Here is a 23377-nt window from a genome sequence, read left to right on the forward strand (position 1 = left end):
AGTAAGATTTGTCGGCAACACATTTGTGCTACAATGCATTGTGAGGTAGAAATATGCAGATTAGTGATATCCTCAGAGTCCACTTCTAATTTTGGTCATCATTTGTTCTGCTTTGTGACAATGCCGGTTAGTATTGTAGAAGAACAAAAACAGTAATAACCAGTAAACCTGGAGTGGTATTGGTTCGAAATGGAGTTCCATGTAGGTGTACAAGACATGTTCGGACCAGTACCGTCATGTCCATGTCTAACTCTTTGGTTCTTCTGAATAATAGTGTACATGTTCTATATATTTACAGCTTGAAGCCGTTGTCAGCCTAGACACTCTTGGCCTCTTGTGCATCCTCTAGTGGCAGGTGCCAAAAGCAAAGCTGCTACCTACTCTACTCAGTAAAGGGTAAAAACAATGACTGCAGATGCTGGAAACCAGAGTCTGGATTAGAGTGGTGCTAGACAGCATCAAGGAGCAGGAAAATCGACGTTTCGGGCAAAAGCCCTCTCCACCCTTCAGGCACTCTGCCTGTATTCCTGATGAAGAGCTTTTGCCCGAAACGTCAATTTTCCTGCTCCTTGGATGCTGTCCGAACTGCTGTGCTTTTCCAGCACCACTCTAATCCTGCTACCTGCTCACCCAATTCAGGGAAACACGCAAAGATTTTTTTCTCTCACATTAATTCTATCCTCTTCATCAGAAGGATATGTTAATTCCTTGCTTGTCCCCAGTTGTACAAGTGGAATTTACTGTCTGGTACCTTACTGAAAGCAGTCTTCACAAGTCACATTTGACTGTCAGTATTCATGGACACCACAGCTGAACTAATATGATGCTTAACCAATTCCAACATATTTTATCTTACATTACTGGTCACTAAATAGCATTTCAGAATAAGGACATTGTTAATTAATCTCTTCTTAATTCAGAGGTCAATTTGAAAAGACTACTGTTTTAGCCAAAGTTCATTAATTCAGCACATAGAGATCAAACAAGACTTTTGTCAGGATATTCCAATCGCACTTTACATTGAATTAAGTACTTTTGAATAGTACTTACTGTTGTAATTTAGAAAGCACAGCAGCCAATTTGGCTCTGCAAAGCACCAAGCGGCTGTAGAATCATGAAGAGATAATCTATTCATTCATGATATGACTGGGGTTAAATATTGGTTAGGACACTAGTGAGAACTCTGCTCAAGTATTGAGGCAGTATTTTAACATATTTTGAGTCAGTCTCCTGAGAGATTTTTTTCATGCCTAATTGCAGACAAATAATAAGCATCTCTTCGCATATCTAAGTTTTCCTGAAACAGGTCATTGGGAAGGATACAAAAGCAAACAGAGGATAACAAAGAGTGTAATAAGAAAGGAGAGGATCAAATAAGAAGGTACGCTAGTCAGTAATATTAGAAATAATAGTAAAAGTTTCTTTCAGTACATAAGAAACAAACGACAGGCAAAAGTAGACATTGGGCCACTTCAAACTGATGCAGGAAGCCTAGTGATGGGAGATAAGGAAATAGCAGGAGAACTTAACATGTACTTTGCGTCAGTATTCACAGTGGAAGACATGAGTAATATCCCAAAAATTAAAGGGTGTCACGGGGCTGAGTTGAGTATGGTTGCCATTACGAAAGAGATAGTGTTAGAAAAGTTAAAAAGTCTTAAAATTGATAAATCTCCTGGCCCCGATGGGATACACCCTAGAGTTCTGAGAGAGGTGGCTGAGGAAATAGCAGAGGCATTGGTTGAGATCTTTCAAGAGTCACTGGAGTCAGGAAAGGTCCCGGATGATTGGAAGATGGCTGTTGTAACCCCCTTGTTCAAGAAAGGATCAAGGCAAAAGATGGAAAATTATAGGCCAATCAGCTTAACCTCGGTTGTTGGTAAAATTCTAGAATCCATCATTAAGGATGAGGTTTCTAAATTCTTGGAAGAGCAGAATCTGATTAGAACTCTCGCTGAGAGTGATGTCCATCTCGATAGCAACCTCCTGTGCTGGCTTTGTTGATGCTGACCTATAGATGTAAGGATGTTTTACATTTTTAATCAGTGACAGTGCATCGTAAATTAAGAGTTTCCTATTTCACACAAACGAAACAGAGCCAGCTAAGTGAGGGAAAGGAATTATTGCGATAGAACCCAAGAGTGTTGTTGAGGCACTATTTGGAGCATTGTGGGCAGATTTTCTCTCTTTTATAAGGTGTGTTAAGACGGACTCGCGGGATCTGGGGAGTGCTAGTCGAGGATTCTCTAAAGGTAAACATGCAGGTTGAGTCCGTGATTAAGAAAGCGAATGCAGTGTTGTCTCTTATCTCAAGAGGGTTGGAATATAATAGCAGAGATGTACTACTAAGACTTTATAAAGCTCTGGTTAGGCCCCATTTGGAGTACTGTGTCCAGTTTTGGTCCCCACACCTCAGGAAGGACATACTGGCACTGGAACGTGTCCAGCGGAGATTCACACGGATGATCCCTGGAATGACAGGTCTAACATGTGAGGAACGGCTGAGGATACTGGGATTGTATTCGTTGGAGTTTAGAAGATTAAGGGGAGACTTAATAGAGATGTACAAAATAATACATGGCTTGGAAAAGGTGGATGCTAGGAAATTGTTTCCGTTAGACGAGGAGACTAGGACCCGTGGACACAGCCTTAGAATTAGAGGGGGTCATTTCAGAACAGAAATGCGGAGATATTTCTTCAGCCAGAGAGTGGTGGGCCTGTGGTATTCATTGCCACGGAGTGCAGTGGAAGCCGGGACGCTAAATGTCTTCAAGGCCGAGATTGATAGATTCTTGTTGTCTAGAGGAATTAAGGGCTACGGGGAGAACGCTGGTAAGTGGAGCTGAAATGCACATCAGCCATGATTGAATGGCGGAATGGACGCAATGGGCCGAATGGCCTTACTTCCACTCCTATGTCTTATGGTCTTATGGTCTTATAGCCTGTTACCAGAGGCTATAATTTGATAGGCTGTTCCACATCAAGCATGGTTGACCAGGAGACTTTCTCACACTTACTGTCTGCTATAGACTTATTGAAACAACTTCCAAGTTGATAACCAACCTCATTGACCACATTATGAAAACATCTTCCATGGCCATCAAGACTTGGAGAAGAACACAGAGTTTCTGGCTTAGAGGCAGGGACACTAACCACTGTCCCCACTAGAACTGCCCTGGGAAATTGTATACAATGAAATTGGAATTGTTGGTCTCCCTGTTACCTACGTACATCTTCACGTCGTTAATTCTCTCTTATTCTCTGATTTTATTTCTCTTTTTGTCATTGCTGTTCCTCTTACCTCAATTTTTTTGTGTCATAATCCTTCTTTCTGTGCTGGTGAGCGACAACAAGTTATGTGGCATAGCATGCTGAGAAAAGGAACTACCGGCACTGGACTGACAGCTGTCAGGAAAATGCAATCCTAACCTTGTTTCACATCCCCAGTCATTCTTACTATTCACCAACCCCATATTCCTAATATATAATTTTTTTCATACCCCTCACTCCTATCACCACTAATACTTCTTTCCCTTTGAACTATTCATGCAAGCTCTTTATCCTTTTTTTCTTTTGCTCAGCTATCATTCAGCTAATTGTTAATCTTTCACCTATCTCTCCTACCTCCATTCAGTTACTTCAAGGACAAGTTAAAGAAGCTAAAGGCCTCTTTATCTGAACTGTTTCTCTACCCACTCCAAATCTATTTTTGCATCTGTTGCCCTCAGAGTACTTGCTAGTTTCAACTAGTATGCAATCCACAATATCATTTTTTTCTCTCTCACACATCAGAGACAATGTGCTGATTTAACTTACCTTTTAAATTTTCAATGTCAATATTACTTCAGAAAAGCTCTTGAAATGTATCCCCTTGCACTTTTCCAATAATCTTGAAACTCTTTTAAACACAAACTGTTTGAAACAATGAACAGTACATATGTTCAGGTGATAAAATCCAAATGCAGTGCAGGATTACAGCTCCAAGTGAAGGTATCAGCTTCAAGCCCATTCTTTTGTCAAAAGCTGAGGCCTCCAAGAAAAAGAATTCAATTCAAGCATTAAGAGCCAATTCAAATAATATACTAAAAGTATTTATTACATTTCTGAGAAATCTTTATTTTGGACTTTAAAAATCCCAAATTTAGAGGCCAAAATGAGCACTAAAAGTTGCTTAGAAATGTTTGGAATGTCTTGTGAGGAAAACATACTATGGTGCCACCTGCTGACCAAAGCCTGCAATTCAATGCAGGTTTAAATCATGATTTGGAGTGCCAGTGTTGGACTGGGGTGTACGAAGTTCAAAGTCACACAACACCAGGTTATAGTCCAACAGATTTATTTGGAAGCACTAGCTTTCGGAGTGCTGCTCCTTCATCATGTGGTTGATTTAAATCAGTTTTTGATATTTTTCCCTTTTACATTTCAGTGCTCAGATTAGCATTGCAAATCCTCAGAAAGCACCATCAAATAGGGCAGCACAATGGCTTAAAGCACCAGGGTCCCAGGTTCGATTACAGCCTTGGTTGACTGTGTGTGTGGGTTTCCTCTAGGTCTCTGGTTTCCTCCCACAGTCCAAAAATGTGCAGGCCAGGTGAGTTGGCCGTGCTAAATTGCCTATAGTATTAGGTATGTGTTGCTGGAAAAGCGCAGCAGGTCAGGCAGCATCCAGGGAACAGGAGAATCGACGTTTCGGGCATAAGCTCTTCTTCTTTCCTGAAGAAGGGCTTATGCCCGAAACGTCGATTCTCCTGTTCCCTGGATGCTGCCTGACCTGCTGCGCTTTTCCAGCAACACATTTCCAGCTCTGATCTCCAGCATCTGCAGACCTCACTTTCTCCTATAGTATTAGGTACATTAGTCTGAGGGAAATAGGTTGCTCTTTGGAGGGTCGGTGTGGACTGGTTGGGCCAAAAGGCCTGTTTCCACACTGTAGGGAATCTAATCTAAAAACAAGTGTGTACAAACCTAATGTGGTAAAACCCATAGGAGGTTTTTGTACCTTGAACTTTTCAATACAATAATTTTGATTAATAAGCATATTTTGCCAATATTAAATTTAACCTATTAAAGTTCTTCTAACAAAAGATCTGTCTAGTTTCTAAAGTATTTTGAATCTATTCATTGCGAGTGTAAGGAATCTTTTACATGCATTTTTGTGCTGTCAGAGCTAGCAGTTGGTGGGCGTGGTGACTCAGTGGGTTAGCACTGCTGCCTCACATTGCTAAGGACCAAGGTTTGATTCCATCCCAGGTGACTGTGTGTGTGAGGTTTGCATGTTCTCCCCTGTCAATGTGGGTTTCCTGCAGTTTCCCCCAGTGGGTTTGCTCTGGTTTCCTCCGCAGTCCTAAAGATGGGAAGGTAGGTGGTTTGGCCATGCTAAATTGCCCATAGTGCCCAGGGATGTGCAAACTAGGTGAATAGCCATGGGCAATGCAGGGTTAGGGTAGGGAGGTGGATCTGGATTGGATGCTCTTTGGAGAGTCAAAGTGGACTCCTTGGGCCAAATGGTCTGCTTTCACATAGTAGGGATTCTATGATTGTAACATAAGAGAAATTTCCAAAAATTGTTTATGTTTGACTGTTCCAAAACATTAGTTACATTTAATCTGTTAGGAACCAGGATGGGACTTAGAGATAGTCTTCAAATAACATAGTAGTTACATTCCTGAAAATTGCCACATCAAATGAAACCACATTATTGGAAACAAAAATTTTCAAAGAAACCCATGGAAATAAAAGTAATAGTTGCCATTGGTGGACAGTCTTTGTTGCCATCCTTTTTTGAACACTTGCATCATGTCACATGACATGCAAGATCTGCCACTAGTTACAAAACTACATGTGGAGAAGATAATGAAGATGGGAAGAGTCCTAAGCACAGCTTGGATCGTTGGAACAGTGAGTAAAGTGGTTTAGAAAACAAACAGTGTGTTCTGTGAGGTAGGAACAAATGTAATCATCCTTTAAAGGTCACCTCGATCACTGCTTATACATCTGTCAACATATCAGTAATCAATAGTAATCATGTTACCATGAATCAGGCATATCTTATTGGAATAATGCGCAGCCAACTTAAATTTGTGTTATGGCAAAAATATGTTATTTGAAACAGGATCAATTGAGGGCTGCCTATATTCTAAGGCTGCTTAAACAGTTCTGGGCTCACTAACGAGCATATCTGGAGTGATTATTAGTTGGAAAATAAGACAAGCAAAGACAAGCCCCATGCAGAAAGGGAAAACTATGGTGTACTGTTGAAAAGCTTACTGCACTAAATGGGTCTGCATATTTGAAGATTCTATGAGAAGTCAAGAACTGTTGGATGGCTGTGTGCCATTAGGACTTAGAAAAGAATTTTAGGATTTGAGCCTCTTTGAACAGAGATACAGTAAACTTATGGTCATAAGGGCATATGTTTGTAATGCATTACACTGTAATTAAAATTAGTAGGTTATAAAGGTTGGTTTCAGTTCATCCTTCATCAACTAGCTTGGTGGAACAAAATAGCATATATCTTTTCACTAAGTTCAAAGATGAGTGATGTGAAGCAAGACATTTAGACCTGCAGAAGAGCCTTGTTTTGTTCTTTATTATACTCTTGTAGCGACATTAAAAAGCTTGGATAGCTTTGTATCTGTGAGAGCAATATGAGAATTTACTTCTGAAGTTGCAAATGATTCATTGTTGTGGCTGCTCCAGTCGAGCTGTAAAGAATGTACAGATGGCAAAGAAGGTCAGAGCAGAAGTTATCATTTTTGAGATCATCTATGTCAGTTCAGAACTTTACATCATTTACTTTCCTTCAAGGGGGTAAAGCTTTTATCAGGTGAATCATGATGGAATTTTCTGTCTCTCCAGTGTTGAACTTGAAGGTGGGAAAGCAGGGTAGTGTTACACCAAAGTCCAACTGTCACCCCTCTTCTATTAGAATTATGTTGTGAGCAGGAATGCCCATGGTTGATATCCCTACTCCACCAAAACCTGAGACCCTTTTGTGGCTAATTAAATACCATCTAAGGCAGGGGTGGGCAATTAATTCTTCCAAGGGGGCACATGAGAAACCTGAGTGTTGGAGGGCTGAACCAACAATAAGTTGAACATAATTCTGCTCAGTATTAATTTTCTCCCATTGTAAAAAGTACTAAATTATATAGTTTTGCACTGAAACTTATAATCAAAACAATAAGGATACTCTGTTACAATAAATATATGAAATTGTGGAGTAGGTCAAATATAGAAGAAATAAACAGTAAAAACAATAATTTCAGTATTTCGTTTTATTTTTAACATGTTAATCTCACAAACCAATAATGAAAAGTTGTTTCATTATTGTTCAGTATTACAAACAACAAACAACTCTATACAAAAAGTAGTAAGTGCTTTTGATGTTTTTCAGTTCATTTTACTTGTTTAGTGAGAAAACTCCAGTCTGTTTTGGGCTTGAACAAGTGCACTGAAATCTGGTTGAATGTCTGAGGTGGATATGCGAAGGACAGCTGAGAGGTGATCATCAGTGATAGATGATCTGTATTTGGATTTGTTGAACTTCATCACTGAGAATGTCTGTTCACATATATAGGTATATAGGTAGATCCAAAGAGGACTACAATCTTCTGAGCATGCCTCCTCATGTGTGGAAAGTTCTCCTCTTTGAGGGAAGAGTCAAAATCAAGCAGTGAGACTGACCTAAAGTACTCTGCCAGAAGTGTGTCAGACTGCAATTCAATGAGTTCAAGCTGAACATCACTAGGTGCATTCTCCACATTGCATGTAAATGGGGAAAAAAATCATGTGCATTTCATTCTCAACCGTTTTAAAATCTTGAAATCGCCTTGAAACTTCACCATGCAGTGCTTCTAACATAGATAAGTACCTGTGGAGGTGATCAGCTGAAGGTACGGCTTCCTTCAGTGTTGGCAAGTGGGTGAGAATGTTGTCCTCCATTTGGCTTGAGAAAAGCTGCAACTTTCTCATAAAAGCCTTCACCAAGTTGTACATTTCATGCACAAAAAGACTCTTGCACTGCAGTTTCACATTTAGTTCATTCATAAATGCAGTCACATCAACAGCAAAACCAAGGTCTGCAATCCAGTCTGCATCTGAAAGCTGTGGAATGCTATTCCCTTTCTTCACACAGAAATCTTGAATCTCTTCTCTCAGGTCCGATACACTTTTCAGCATTTTGCCCAGGCTGAGCCACCTGACAGCTGTGTGGTAGCCTATGTCACAATGTTCAATCTCATTTTCCTCCAAAAGTGCAACAAACTGCATGTGATTCAAAGCTCTTGCCCTGATGAAGTTAACTATTTTAGTTACAACATCAACCACATGGTTAATTTTTAACACTGACTTACACAACACTTCCTGATGTATAGTATGTTGCAAAAATACCAATTTCTGTTCAGGGTCAATTTCTGTCACTCTTTCCTGCATTCTCTTTAAGAGTCCAACATTTTTTCCCGTTAGATTTGGACAACCATCCGTTGTCATACCCGCCAGCTTGTCCCATTTTAATCCCGTGTCCAAACATGCATTTACCTCCGTGCACAAATCATTACCAGTTGTTATTCCTTTCATTGACTGCATGGCTGTCAGCACCTCCGTGATTTTAAAGTCCGTAGTTATCACACGTACAAAGATGAGTAGCTGGGCTGTGTCACGTACGTCGCAGCTCTCATCCAAAGCCAAGGAAAAAAAGTCAAAGTTGACCGCTCTGTTCTGCAGCTGAAGCTCCAGATTTCTCGAGATGTCCCCAATCCTTCTCGTTACAGTACATTGGGAGAGGGGCACATTCTCAAATGCATTCTTTTTCTCCGGGCATATTAGTTCTGCAGAGTCCAACAAGCACTCCTTAATAAACTCTCCATCAGAAAATGGTTTACTGTTTCTGGCGATTTTGTGGGATATGACATAAATTGTCGGCGTGAGCTGACATTTTGAGGGCTAGCCAGCAAGCATCACTTTTAGCTGTTCACGCGCGCACGTACGCACATACACGTGCATGTGCGTCCATACGTAAATAAAAAAAGGATCCTTTTCAAAACAAAAGCAACACAGTTGTATTGCGTGCATGGCATAAATACTTTTTCATTTATGTTCTAATTTAAGACTGACCTCATCCGGGCCGGCCAGGAACGACCAAAGGGCCGGATATGGCCCGCGGGCCGTAAAATACCCAGGGCTTCAATTATTGCCCCTGGCATTCACTCAGTTGCAGTTACACACCAGGTCAAAAGCTAGGTCAGCTTACATTCAATCAAGGGATTCAACATCAGGAAGATGTGAATGTCTGCTCAGAGTGATGCTTCTGCCTTTGTGGTGAGCACTCTGTACTCCTCTCTTTCCAACCCCAACCTGCGATCTCTTCTCCACCTCCTCAGAATTATTTGCCTGTTATTTCAGCATCAGCTGCTGAAACTGCATCAGCTACTCATCAGCACTGCTGAGCACTAGAGTTTTTAGTCCCTTGTCATGCCCAAGATTTTGATTTCAGGGAAAGCCTACTGCTGCCCTTGCCATTGCCTGATCAGTTTGTGGACCAGTGGATCATCAGAAGAAAGATTCACTGTTATCTCTCTAACTGGCAGGCAATACCCTGACGCTGCAACAAGATTCCATCCTAAATCTCTAATAATGAGATGTTTTAATTTACAGAATTACTTCTTTTCACAACACGAGTATCAATCAATCGATTGTATAATTTTATTTGACAGACATTTTGTACTTTTTTGTAATGTTTCAGAGTGGCAAAGAAAATCTATATGTCAGAAAGTAAAACTTTATCCTTACTTTCTAATGTTTCAAAATAATTATTTTTACCAACACAAACACAAAATTTTATAAAACTTTGATTGCAGCACTCCCAGACCAGGGAATTATAAACTGGAGATGTATATCAGGAACGTGGCACCTTGGCTTGAGGTGAAACTTTACCCCATAGTAAAGTTTAAGTATATCAGATACATTGCACAGTATATCAAGAAGGTAGAACATGGGGCTCTTCTGATGACTTAGTGCCTGGCAAAATACTAAAACATACAAAATTCTAGGTTTGACCTCTGGGTATGTTGACTCACTTAATTAATTAATTAGTTAGTTAATTATTTAGCCTAATTAACTCTAATTAATTAATGATAAAAAGTGTGGTGCTGGAAAAGTACAGCCGGTCACAGCATCCGGGGAGCAGGAGAGTCGACATTTCGAGCATAAGCTCTTCAAATTCCTGGTGAAGAGCTTATGCTTGAAATGTCGATTCTCCTGCTCCTCAGATTCTGCCTGATTAGCTGTGCTTTTCCAGCACTACACTTTTTGACTCTGATCTTGACTTTGAAAGTGACTTTGACTCACTTTCTTTTAATTAATTAATGTTGACAGGCCAGCTGCTATGAAATTATATTGCTTCAGTATTCCTGCAATTCTTGACCATTTAGGGAAGGCACTAAAAGGCCATTGGAAACTTTGAACTGTAGCCAATTGGTTCCAAACCTTTTCAGATTTAAGGCACACTTCAAAGGGACAAACAATTTCACAGCACACTCTGTTTTTCAGATGAATTGCTGGCTCATAAAGAACAGATTTACTTGCAATTAGTATGGATACAGTATGTTTGAATTTAGAATACGGGTGGAAAGTGCAAAGATAAAATCCAATACCAGGGTCTTTTGCTTAAACAAAGGAGACTACAATAAGATGAGGGAGGAGTTAGCTAAGGTAGACCGGAAGCAAAGATGTTATGATGGCACAGTTAATGAACAGTGGAGGACTTTCAAAGCAATTCTTCAAAGTGCTCAGCAAAAGAATATACCAGTGAAAAGGGAGGACTGTAAGAAAAGGGGTAATCTGCCATGGATGTCTAAGGAAATAAGGGAGACTATCAAATTAAAAGAGAAGGCATACGAAGTGGCAAAGACCAATGGAAACTTGAAGATTGGGAAAATGTTAAAGATCAACAGAAAGCTACAAAAAAAATCCATGAAGAAAAGTAAGATAAATTATGAGAGTAAACTAGCTCAGAATATAAAGTCAGATAGCAAAGGTCTCCATAAATATGAAAAAATGTGGCTAAAATAAACATTGGTCCTTTACAGAATGAGAAAGGCGATTTAGTAATGGGATATGAAGAAAGGGCGAAGCATTGAACAGGTATTTTGTGTCAATCTTCACAGTGGAGGATACCAATAACCTGCCAGCAATTGATAAGGAGACAAAGGTAGGTGAGGACCTGAAAACAACTATTATCACGAAAGAAATAGTGTTGGCCAAACTAATGGAGCTAAGGGTAGACGAGTGTCCTGGTCCTAATGGAAGACATCCCAGGGCACTAAAAGAAATGGCAGTAGGAATAGCAAATGCACTTGTGGTAATTTTCCAAAATTCGCTGGACTCTAGGGCAGTTCTAGCAGACTGGAAAATAGCAAATGTTACACCATTGTTTAAAAAAGCAAGTAGACAAAAGATGGGGAATTAAAGACCAGTTAACTTAATTTCTGTAGTGGAGAAAATGCTTGAATCTATTATCAAGGAAGAAATAGCAAGACATCTGGATAGAAATTGTCCCATTGGGCAGACGCAGCATGGGTGCAGGTCATGCTTAATTAATCTACTGGAATTATATGAAGACATTACAAGCACGGTGGACAACAGGTGCTAGATATGGTATATCTGGATTTCCAAAAGACATTCCACAAGGTGCCACACAAATGGCTGCTGCATAAGATAAAGATGCATGGTGTTACGGGTAATGTATTGACATGGATAGAGGATTGGTTAACTAACAGGAATCAAAGAGTGGGAATAAATGAGAGCTTTTCTGGTTGGTGATCAATGACTAGTAGTGTGCCTCAGGGATCAGTGTTGGGACCAAAATTATTCACAATTTACAGAGATAATCTGGAGTTGGGGACCACACGTAGTGTGTTAAAGTTTGTGGATGACAGTAAGATGAAAGGTAGGGCAAAGTGTGCAGAGAACTGTGAAACTTTGCAGAGGGACATAGATCATTTAAGTGAGTCAGCAAAGATATGGCAGATGAAACACAATGTTACTAAATGTGAAGTCATCCATTTTGGTAGGAATAACAGTAACAAGAACTGTTATTTGAATTGTAAAAATTGCAGCACACTACTGTGCACAGGGACCTGGGTGTCCTCGTGCATGAATCACCAAAGGTTGGTCTGCAGGTGCAACAGGTAATTAAGAAGGCAAGTGGAATTTTGTCCTTCATTGCTAAAAGAATTGAGTTGAAAAGCAAGGGGAGGATATGTTGCAGCTGTACAAGGTGCTAGTTAGGCCACACCTGGAGTACTGTGTGCAGTTTTGGTCTCCTTACTTAAAAAAGGATATACTGGGTACAGAAGAGATTCCCGAGGTTGATTTCCATAGTTGAGGGGATTGGCTTATGAGGAGAGACTGAGTAGACTGGGATTATATTCAGGTAGGCAAAAGTGAGGACTGCAGATGCTGGAAACCAGAGTTTAGATCAGAGTGGTGCTGGAAAAGCACAGCAGGTCAGGCAGCATCTGAAGAGCAGGAAAATCGACGTTTCAGGCAAAAGCCCTTCATCAGGAATAGAGGCAGGAAGCCTCCAGAGTGGAGAGATAAATGGGGGCGTGGGGCTGGGGAGAAGGTAGCAAAGAGTTTACTAGGAAGATTTGCTACCTTCCCCCACCTTCCTCTCGGACCTATCACCTCCATCCCCAACCCCATTCACCTATTGTACTTTTTCCCTAGGTTGGGGGAGGTCAAAGCAACGGGGCATATTTTTAAGGTGAGAGGGGAAAGATTTAAAAAGGACATTGGATTAGTTCATGAATAGGAAGGCTCTGAGGGATATGGGCCAATTGTAGACAGGTGAGACTGGGAACATGGTTGGCATGGTCTGATTGGACCGAAGAGTCTGTTTCCATGCTATTAGACTCTATAACTCTATGCTTTCATTTTCAATGCACTCCTTGACCAACTACTCAATGATATGCAGTGTGGGAGATTCCCAATCTCATTTAATGACCATTTTGAATTATAGTACGTACCCATTACTCAAGACTTTTGTGAATTTACTGTTTTAATATGTAATCATTATGGCAGCAGTAATTTGTATTTGAATGAATTAAAATACTTTACACAGTTTGCATTGCCACCACCATGGCTTCAGCTGTGATTCACTGTTTCAGATGTAGTCTGGTTGAATTAACCACTATGATCTTCCTAGGCAGAAAGTGGTGGTTAGTGTACTGCAGGGAATAAATAGTGTGCAATACTGATATGGTAGTTCAACTCGAGCTGTCAGCCAGAGTGCAGCAAATTTGAAATTTAAATTCTGGTTAAGTGATGGATTCCAATTGGAATTAGTCTTTCTATGTCAAGATTTTGCCAACTGTGTTCAATGCTGAAAAATTTTTCTCTGCTCTTCTCTGGGCCATAATGAAGTAAAGCTACATTATTAATGATTCTTTATGAATATTAGAGTTGTTTTGTAATACCAGCACTCAAGTGTGAAGAATGTCACCTTTTAGACATATACAGAAATGATAGAGTTGTGATTTTCACTGTGCAATTTAATATTATCACAAGAATGTGCAGCTGCATTATTATTTTTATATGAAAATGATAACTTTGAATAGACATGCATGGAACTATAAAGCCAACAAATCCATAATAATATCCTGACATTTCTCGACTAAATTTATTGTGTGATGTGCAAATAAAGTGTTGAGTGGCATTTTTGTTTGTCCTGCCTCCATGCATATAATGGAAAGCTACCTTTCTCTCCTTTTACAAATGCAGGACATAGTCTTTAGTTTTCATGTTTGTAAACAGCCCAATAACAAAATTACAGAATTGCATATGTTTTAAAAATTTGTGATTTCTGTGAATGTGATTTAGTTAGAGGTAATGAACAGTTAGCAGCCAACTATGACATAGCTGTAAAATAATTTGTAAACATTTCTAAAGCCAAATAACAGGCATAAGTGCCCAAAGTTTATTGATGAAGCTATGAAAAGGACCAAATTTGTATCCGTGATTAAAAGCAACTGAGAGAAGATCAATTTTGGTAAGTAGGCTAAATGAGCTTGTAATCTTGATTATGCAGAGATGTTTTATTAGGAAAGAAGTAACAATTGACAGCCATTAGTTGAAATTTAGAACCTGAAACTAAACCAGTGCAGTTAAATATCACAAAGTAACCTCTCAACATGACAGTCGTTGTTGCAATATGTAAACCCCAGAACTTCTTTCAAGTCACATTCTCAAAGAAAGTGACATCTCAGCTCAGACAATGCATTAAAAGTATGAGGTTAAACTCTGTCTGTATCCCAATCTTGAGTCAGACTAGTTCTATTTCCAAAGTAGGAATTTATAAAATATTAAATGGATTCACTGCCTGCATTGACTGCCTGCAGATTGAGCATTTTTTGAGCAAAATAGAATGCATCTGCAAATATATTTACGTAATAATGAACCAAAACCTGCAACCCATTCTAAAAAATGAAAGACTTAACAGCAATCTAGATTTGTTCAATACATCATTTCAGTTGCATGACACTGTAATCTTTTGCTGTAAATTCTGTGTCTTATGATCCTGCTTCACAGCTACCTGATGAAGGAGCAGCGCTCTGAAAGCTAGTGCTTCCAAATAAATCTGTTGTAATATAAACTGGTGTTGTGTGATTAATAATATTTCAGACTATGGGCTAAGTGGTGGAAAGTGCGACAGGGGTATATTTAGGAGAAAGTGAGGATTATAGATGCTGGAGATCACAGTTGTGAGTGTGGTGCTGGAAAAGTACTGCAGGTCAGGCAGCATTCAAGAAGCAGGAGAATCGACGTTTTGGGCATAAGCCCTTCATCAGGGGAATATTTACAATAGTTTTTGTTGGCACAGACCTGATGGGCCAAAGACCCTCTTCTATATTAATCTATAATTTTAAGCACTCACTATTGCCAATCCATTAGACTAAAATCAAATGAGCCCCTTGAGTGACTGCAGCAGCACTCCCTGACTGTCCACAGTCCCTCTTGACCTCACTAAGGACTGTTCCACTTTGATCTATAGACATGGACATTTATTTGACAGTGTGCTTGACACATAAATTGCTGGCACATAATATTGGTGAGATATTGGCAAAGTGTCGTACAGTAACATTTCCGTCTCCTTGTCTGTTCATTACTCCTTAGCTGCCTACACTAAAAAGCTATCCCAACCATGCAAGAAAGTGAGCTCTAAGAAATTAAGCTAAGAGCCATAAAATACATTCTGTTCTAGATCCATGAGATACGTGTTTGTACCTGTGAACAAACAAATGTAAGCAGTTCATGTTCCCCTTACAACTGCTCTTATACTTGAGGATTTTATAAAGAAGAGTTACACAGACATAGTGGTTAGTCAACCACAGGCTTCTTCATTAAAGTAAGCCTCCTAGTGTCCTGATATAGAGCCTCTAAGTTTGTCCAACACAAATTTCTCCATGATTTAATTTCAGTTCCCACCCAAAACATACAAATTCACCACGACTTATTTGAGAAAACAAGACTTTTGCTGAAAACCATAGACAAAACTTTATGTTTCTGACCAAACCTTAATTAATTCAGATCCAAAACTCTCTGGCTTTGGTTGCTATCTTTATGTTTCCTTAGCCTCTCAGACCCAACACCTCTAGGAATTAGCTGATAATTTAAAATCCTCCTTATCGGATCCATGAGCCAGGTTGACTGTTCCTGATACGCCTTCATGACCACAGACCCAAGATCACTACAATTTGGCTGGAAATTTTACAATCCCCAACAAGGCTGATCCATCTTTGGGCAGAGTAATGGCAGATGTTATTTAACTCCAATAAGTGCGAGGTGAGAAGAAATAAGGTGAGGGACAGTGAATGGCAGAACATTGGGTAGTTTAGTGGAATAGAGGGATCTTGGGGTAATTATTCACAGAATGTTGATGTTGGCAGAGCACATGAAGAGGATAGTTAAGAATGCATATGCGATACTTGCTTTCATTAGTCATGGCATAAAGTATAAGAGCAAGGAGGTAAAGTTGGAGTTGTACAGAACATTGGTTAGGCCACAACTAGAGTACTGCATGCAGTTCTGGTCACCTCACAACAATGTGATAGCATTAGAGGTGGTACATATGAGGCTCACCAGGATGTTGCCTGGGATGGAGAAATTGAGCTGTAAGGAGAGACTAAATAGGTTTGCATTGTTTACTTTGGAGTAGAGGAGACAGACAGGGTACATGATTGAGGTGTATATGAGTGTGAGAGGTAAACAGGGTGAAAAGAGATCAGCTGTTCCCTTTGGTCAACCACTGCAGGCATAGTTTTAGGGAAAGGGGCAGGAGATTCAGAGGGATTTGAAAAAGAACTATTTCACTCAAAGGATGGTGGGAATCTGAAATGAACTGCCTGGGAAGGTGATGGAGGCCCCAAACGTTATAACCTTTAAAAAATATTTGCATGAGCACTTGAAATGTAATAATATTCAAGAATATGGGACGAGTGCAGGAAAATGGGATTAGCGCACCTTTAGTGATAGTTATGTTCAGCAGACCTGATAGGCTGAAGGGCCTTATTTTTTGCACTATATGACTCTATCCTGTGTAGATCTGAGTCTGATTGACTAACACGGAAACTTCTTCCGACTGCAGCAATAAGCTGTTTTAAGTTCTCCCCCTTCTTAGAATGATTCATGTCAAATATATCATAACCACTTCAAGCATTTTCCTGTTGTTCAGGATGTCTTGGAGCACATGCCTCTTGGTATATTTCACCCACAGTCCAGCAAGTATAATTAGTAAAATAATCCAGCCCTTTTCCATGGCAAACCAGTCCAGACAACACGATCAGTTCATAATAGTTCTAAATATTTCTCCTGCTGTTCAGACGTGACACAACAACAGCATCCCGGCCCAGACGGAACAAGGTTTGAATTATCTATTTCCTACTCAATGAGAACTTATCATAGTAAGGTTTCAATACAACTGTATTTGGTGATCAATCTCTTGATTCAAGGTAATGGCATTTCCTTGTATCATTGTCCTGTGATAGCAGTCAGACGATGTTGAATTCCTCATACTGAACCACTCTCTTAATTGAACCTCTGTGTACTTATGCTGATAATTGCTTTTTATTTGCAGCACTGAGTCCATGGAGCTTTAAGATTTTTTTTCATTTTTCATAAAGTCTAATTGGAGAGAATTGGTAGAAGCTTGCAAGTCTTGGGTATCCTTGATCTCCAAAGTCAAATGTTGACAGTGATGTAGAGGTAAACCAAGAACAAACATGATGATGTGATGACACTGCTGGTTTACCCATGGGCCGATTTACATCAATGAAGGGTGAAGTTGGATGGCATCCATGGAGCATCCATGACCTAATGGATGATGGCTGGGACAAACAATTGGCAAGCCATTCAAGAGGGGGGAGCAATAAGACAAGTAGTTGTTATATAGTTAGAGGGACAGATAGTATCCTTTGTGAGCCAGATTGGGAGTCCCGCATGGTGTGTTGCCTGCCTGGTTCCAAGGTGCAGGACAATTCCGACCAGCTTGAAAGGATATTGGAGCAGAAGGGAGAGGATCCAGTTGTTGTGGTCCACTTTGGCACAAACAACATAGGGAAGGCTAGGAAGGAGGACTTGTTTGGGGACTATCAATCACTAGGAAGAAAATTGAAGAACAGGTCCTCGAGGGTCATAATCTCTGGATTACTGCCCGAGCCACGTACTAATTGGCACAGGGTTAAGAAAATTAGGGAAGTAAACATGTGGCTAAGAGATTGGTGTGGGAAAGAGGGATTCCATTTCATGGGGCATTGGCATCAGTTTTGAAACTGGGGCGATCTGTACCGATGGGATGGTCTCCACCTGAACTGATGTGGAACCCGTGTTCTGGCGAAAAAGATAAATAGGGTGGTCACTACGACTTGAAACTTGTGAGTTGGTGGGGAAGGAAAAGGGAAAGCAACAGGGAAATGGAGTCAAGTAGAAAGATAAGCAGCAGGTTAGCATGTGTGCAGGGTTTAAGTTCAAGGCAGACTAGGAATGACGTAAAAAGGAAGGATAACTTAGGACATATTACTAGAGATGATGGAAATCATGAGGATAAGAAAATTAGCTTTGAGATTACCTGAAAATTACCTGAATGCTCATAGTATTCGTAACAAAGTAGATGAATTAACGGCACAAATCATTGTGAATGATTATGATGTGGTAGGCATCACAGAGACGTGGTTGCAGGGGATTCAGGACTGGCAGTTAAACATCCAAGGATTTACAACTTATCAAAAAGACAGGGAGATGGGTAGAGGGGGCGGGGTTGTTTTGTTAGTTAAGAATGATATTAAATCTATGGCACTGAATGACATAGGGTCAGATGATGTGGTCTGTGTGGATGGAATTGAGGAACCACAAAGGCAAAAAAAAACATAATGGGAGTTATGTACAGACCTCCCAGCAGTGGTCAGGACCAGGGGTGCAAGATGGAGCAGGAAATAGATACGGCATGTCAGAAAGGCAAGCCACAGTGATCATGGGGGACTTCAATATGCAAATGGACAGAGTGAATAATGTTGCTGGTGGATCCAAAGAAAGGGAATTCATGGAATGCTTACAGGATAGGTTTTTGGAACACCTTGTGATGGAGTGCTCAAGGTAGCAGGCTATTCTGGACTTAGTGCTATGTAATGACCCAGACTTTATAAAAGATCTTAACGTAAGGGAACACTTAGGAGGCAGTGATCATAATACAGTAGAGTTCAGTCTGCAGTTTTAAAGAGAGAAGGAACAATCGGATGTAATGGTGTTACAGCTAAATAAAGGTAATTACAGGGGCATGAGAGAGGAACTGATGAAAATCGACTGGAAGCAGAGCCTAGTGGGGAAGACAGTAGATCAAGAATGGCATGAGTTTCTGGGTGTAATTGAGGACACAGTACAGAGGTTCATCCAAAAGAAAAGAAAGATTATCTGGTGGGGATTAGACAGCCATGGCTGACAAAGGAAGTCAGGAAATATTTCATAGAAAAAGAGAGAGCCTATAAAGTGGCCAAGAGCACTTGGAAATCAGAAGATTGGGAAGACTACAAAAACAAACAGAGGATAACAAAGAGAGAAATAAGGAAGAAGAGGATCAAACATGAAGGTAAGTTACCCAGTAATATTAGAAATGATAGTAAAAGTTTCTTTCAATATTTAAGGAACAAACGAGAGGCAAAAGTAGAATTTGGGCTGCTCCAAATTGATGCAGTGATGGGAAATATGGAAGTAACTGAAGAAGTTAATAAATACTTTGTGTCAGTCTTCACAGTGGAAGACATGAGTAATAGCCCAACAATTAAGGAGAGTCAGAGGCAGAGTTGAGTGTGGTAGCCATTACAAAAGAGAAAGTGCTACAAAAGCTAAAAGGTCTAAAAATTGATAAATATCCTGGCCCGGATGGGCTACATCCTAGAGTTCTGAGGGAAGTGGCTGAAGAAATAGCAGAAGCATTGGTTGTAACCTTTCAAAACTCATTGGAGTCAGGGAAAGTCCCAGATGATTGGAAAATCGCTGTTGTAACCCCCTTGTTCAAGACAAAAGATGGAAAATGCAGGGTCAAATTGGAACAAGTCAGCATGGATTTAGTAAGGGACATTGTACCTGACAAACCTGTTAAAATTCTTTGAAGAGGTAACAAGTAGGTTAGACCAGGGAAACCCAGTGGATGTTATTTACCTAGACTTCCAAAAGGCTTTTGATAAGGTGCCTCAAGGGAGACTGCTGAGTTAGGTGAGGCCCCATGGTGTTCGAGGTAAGCTACTGGCATGGATTGAGGATTGGCTCTCTGACAGAAGGCAAAGAGTTGGGATAAAAGGTTCTTTTTCAGAAAGGCAGCTAGTATCAAGTGGTGTCCCGCAGGGATCAATGTTGGAGCCGCAGCTGTTCACGTTATATATTAATGATCTGGATTAAGGGACTGGGAGCTTTCTGGTGAAGTTCACCGATGATGCGAAGTTAGGCGGACAGGCAGGTTGTTCTGGGGAGGTAGGGAGGCTGCAGACAGATTTAGACAGTTTAGGATAGTGGTCCAAGAAATGGCTGATGAAGTTCAATGTGAGCAAATGCGAGGTCTTGCACTTTGGAAAAAAGAATACAGGCACGGACTATTTTCTAAATGGTGAGAAATTTCAGAAAGCCAAAATACAAAGGGATCTGGGAGTGCTAGTCCAGGATTCACTAACGGTTGACTTGCAGGTTGTGTCCGTGGTTAAGAAAGCATATGTAATGTTGTCATTTATCTCAAGAGGATTGGAATGTAAAAGCAGCGATGTGCTTCTGAGACTTTATAAAGTTCTAGTTAGACCCCATTTAGAATACTGTGTCCAATTTTGGGCCACACACCTCAGGAAGGACATACTGGTGGAGCATGTCCAGCGGAGGTTCAACGGATGATCCCTAGAATGGTGGGCCTAACATACGATGAACGGCTGAGGATTCTGAGATTGTATTCATTAGAGTTGAGAAGGTTGAGGGGAGATCTAATAGACTTAGAAGATAATGCATGGCTGAGACAGGGTGAATGCTGGGAATTTGTTTCTGTTAGGCGGGGATACGAGGATCCGTAGCACAGCCTTAGAATTAGAGGGGGTTAATTTAGAACGGAAATGAGGAGACATTTCATCAGCCAGAGAGTGATGGGCCTGTGGAATTCATTGCCACAGAGAGCAGTGGAGGTTGGGACGTTAAATGTCTTCAATGCAGAGATTAATAAATTCTTGATCTCGCAAGGTGTTAAGGGCTACGGGGAGAGTGCGGGTAAGTGGTGTAGAAATCCCATCAGGCATGATTGAATGGTGAAGTGGATTCGATGGGGTGAATAGCCTTACTTCCACTCCTATGTCTTATGGTCTAAGCTGCAGTCACTGGATACCTCTAACTTACATAACAGAAATTTACAGCATTTAGTTGATTGGGAAAGGACTGGAAAATTGTAAGTTACATAGATATTGTCTTATCAATCAGTTCAGAGATGATATTATACACCTCTGGAGCGGCTGGGTCTTGAACCTAAGCCTCTTGGCCCAGAGGTGGGGACACCACCACTGTACCACAGAGCTCTGAAGTAATAAATAAATGAAGTAAGTTTAATGGTAGTCACTACCCAAAATGAGATTCTGTAATTGTTATTTAAAGCCGAAGGGGTAAAACTACAGAAATTTCTTTTCTCAGTGTTAGATTCCAATTTTCATTCCCTCCATAATTTCTTAACTTTCTCATGAATGCCCACATCCTCCATTCCAGGAGAGGAAAATTCCACTCAAGATTATAGAAATGTTGCCAATGGTTGTGTCATGGCTAGATTGAGGAGAATTTGCTGAAAACTCCTGATCCTTTTTATAACTGCCTCTGATCAATTAATTTAAATAATAGGGATAGTGCATCTGTTTACTTTAACTCCCAAATGTGTAGCCAAAAAAAGCAGCAGCCATATTGTTGTGGCATATTTTGAATTTAAAAAAAATAGCAAATCAAAGATGTCACATTTAATAATGAGTATTTGTAGTGTATGGAGTTAATGACAATATGCTAATAGCTAATATCAGATGATGTCAGATCGTATGGAATTGGGACTAGAGTAAAGACTACTGAAGTCCTGCTCAAGCATGCCTCTGTAACATAGTCTAAACAAAAAGTAAATGTTCCTCACTTTGTACTAAGTTGGTGCCAGTCCTCATCTATCAAGAGATGCCAGACCCCACTCATGATATTTATGCAGACAAATTCCCTCAATGTTACAATATTTACAACTTTATGGTTCTGGGTGAAATTACTACTGGACAAATCAGACCTCAGAACGAAATCTGGCTTGATAGGTCATATTATATTATTTATCATTCACTAAAATGTGGGCATACAATTCTATAGATGTTCTTTAATAATAAAACTGAAGTTTAATACACAAAAGAAAAATAAAACAAAGTAAATTCTCAAAATAGAACATAATTTGATCATCTCAATTATAATTTTAAAACACACAATGAAACAAAGTTTCATCTATTCCCTAATACTATCATTTTACAGTGTTTCAAATCAGTACTCTTTATAACAGGTTGGAAAAATAATAGTTTCTTTTACATAGAACTGTACAGCACAGGAATGGGTCCTTCAGCCCACAATGTTGTGCCAAACATGACACCAAACTAAACTAATCCCTTCTGTCTGCCCGTGGTCCACATGCTTCCATTCCTGGCATATTCATGTGCTTATCTAAAAGTCTCTTAAACGCCTTGATCATATCTGCCTCCACCACCACCCCGGCAGCGTGTTCTCGTGTCCTACTGCTCTGGGTAAAAAAACTTGCCCCTCACGTCTCCTTTAAATATTCCCCCCTCACCTTATATGCATACATCCCAATTTTAGACATTTCATTAATGGGAAAAAGATGCTGATTGTCAATCCTATCTCTGCATCTCATAATTTTATAGACTTCTATCAAGTATCCCCTAAGCCTTTGCCTTTTTCTAGCCTCTCCTTATATCTCACAACCTCAAATCCAGGCAATATCTGGTAATCTCCTTCTGCATCTTCTCCAAAGCCTCCAAATCCTTCCTGTAATGTGACAACAAGAGTTGAATGCAATACTATAAGTGTGGCCTAAAGTCTTATAAAGCTGCAACATGACATCTTGACTCTTGTACTCAATTCCCCAATCAATAAAGGCAAGATTGTCATATGCCTTCTTTCCCACCTTATCTACTTGTGTGGCCACTTTCAGGGAGCTATGGACTTGAACCCAAGATCCCTCTGTACACCAGGGTAATGCCATTAACTGTATATTTTTCCTTAACATTTGATCTCCCAAACTCACACTTACCCAAATTAAACTCCATCTGCCATTTTTCTGTCCATATCTACAAATGATCTAAATCCTGCTGCATCCTTTGACAACCTTCTACACTATCCACAACTCCAGTGATCTTTGTATCGTCTGCAAACTTACGAACCCACCATTTTCATCCAAGTCATTTATGTATATTACAAACAGCAGAAGTCCCAATACATATCCCAATGGAATGCCACTAGTCACGGACCTCCAGCCAGAAAAACATCCTTCCATCACTACCCTCTTCCTTCTATGAGCAAGCCAATTCTGAATCCACGCAACCAAGTCACTGTGGATCCCATGCGTCTTAACCTTCTTGATGAACCTAAAATGAAGGACCTTATCAAAAGCCTTACTAAAATTAATATAGATAACACCCACAGCTCTATCCTCATCGATCACCTTTGTCACCTCCTCAAACAATTCAATAAGTTAGTAAGACATGATCTGCCCTGCACAAAGCCATGCTGACTGTCCCTGAATTTCACAGGTTGACGACCTTTTCAGAGAGAAAAATCC

The sequence above is a fragment of the Chiloscyllium plagiosum genome, chromosome 1 (assembly GCF_004010195.1).
Source record: "Chiloscyllium plagiosum isolate BGI_BamShark_2017 chromosome 1, ASM401019v2, whole genome shotgun sequence".
Classification (NCBI taxonomy): Eukaryota; Metazoa; Chordata; class Chondrichthyes; order Orectolobiformes; family Hemiscylliidae; genus Chiloscyllium; species Chiloscyllium plagiosum.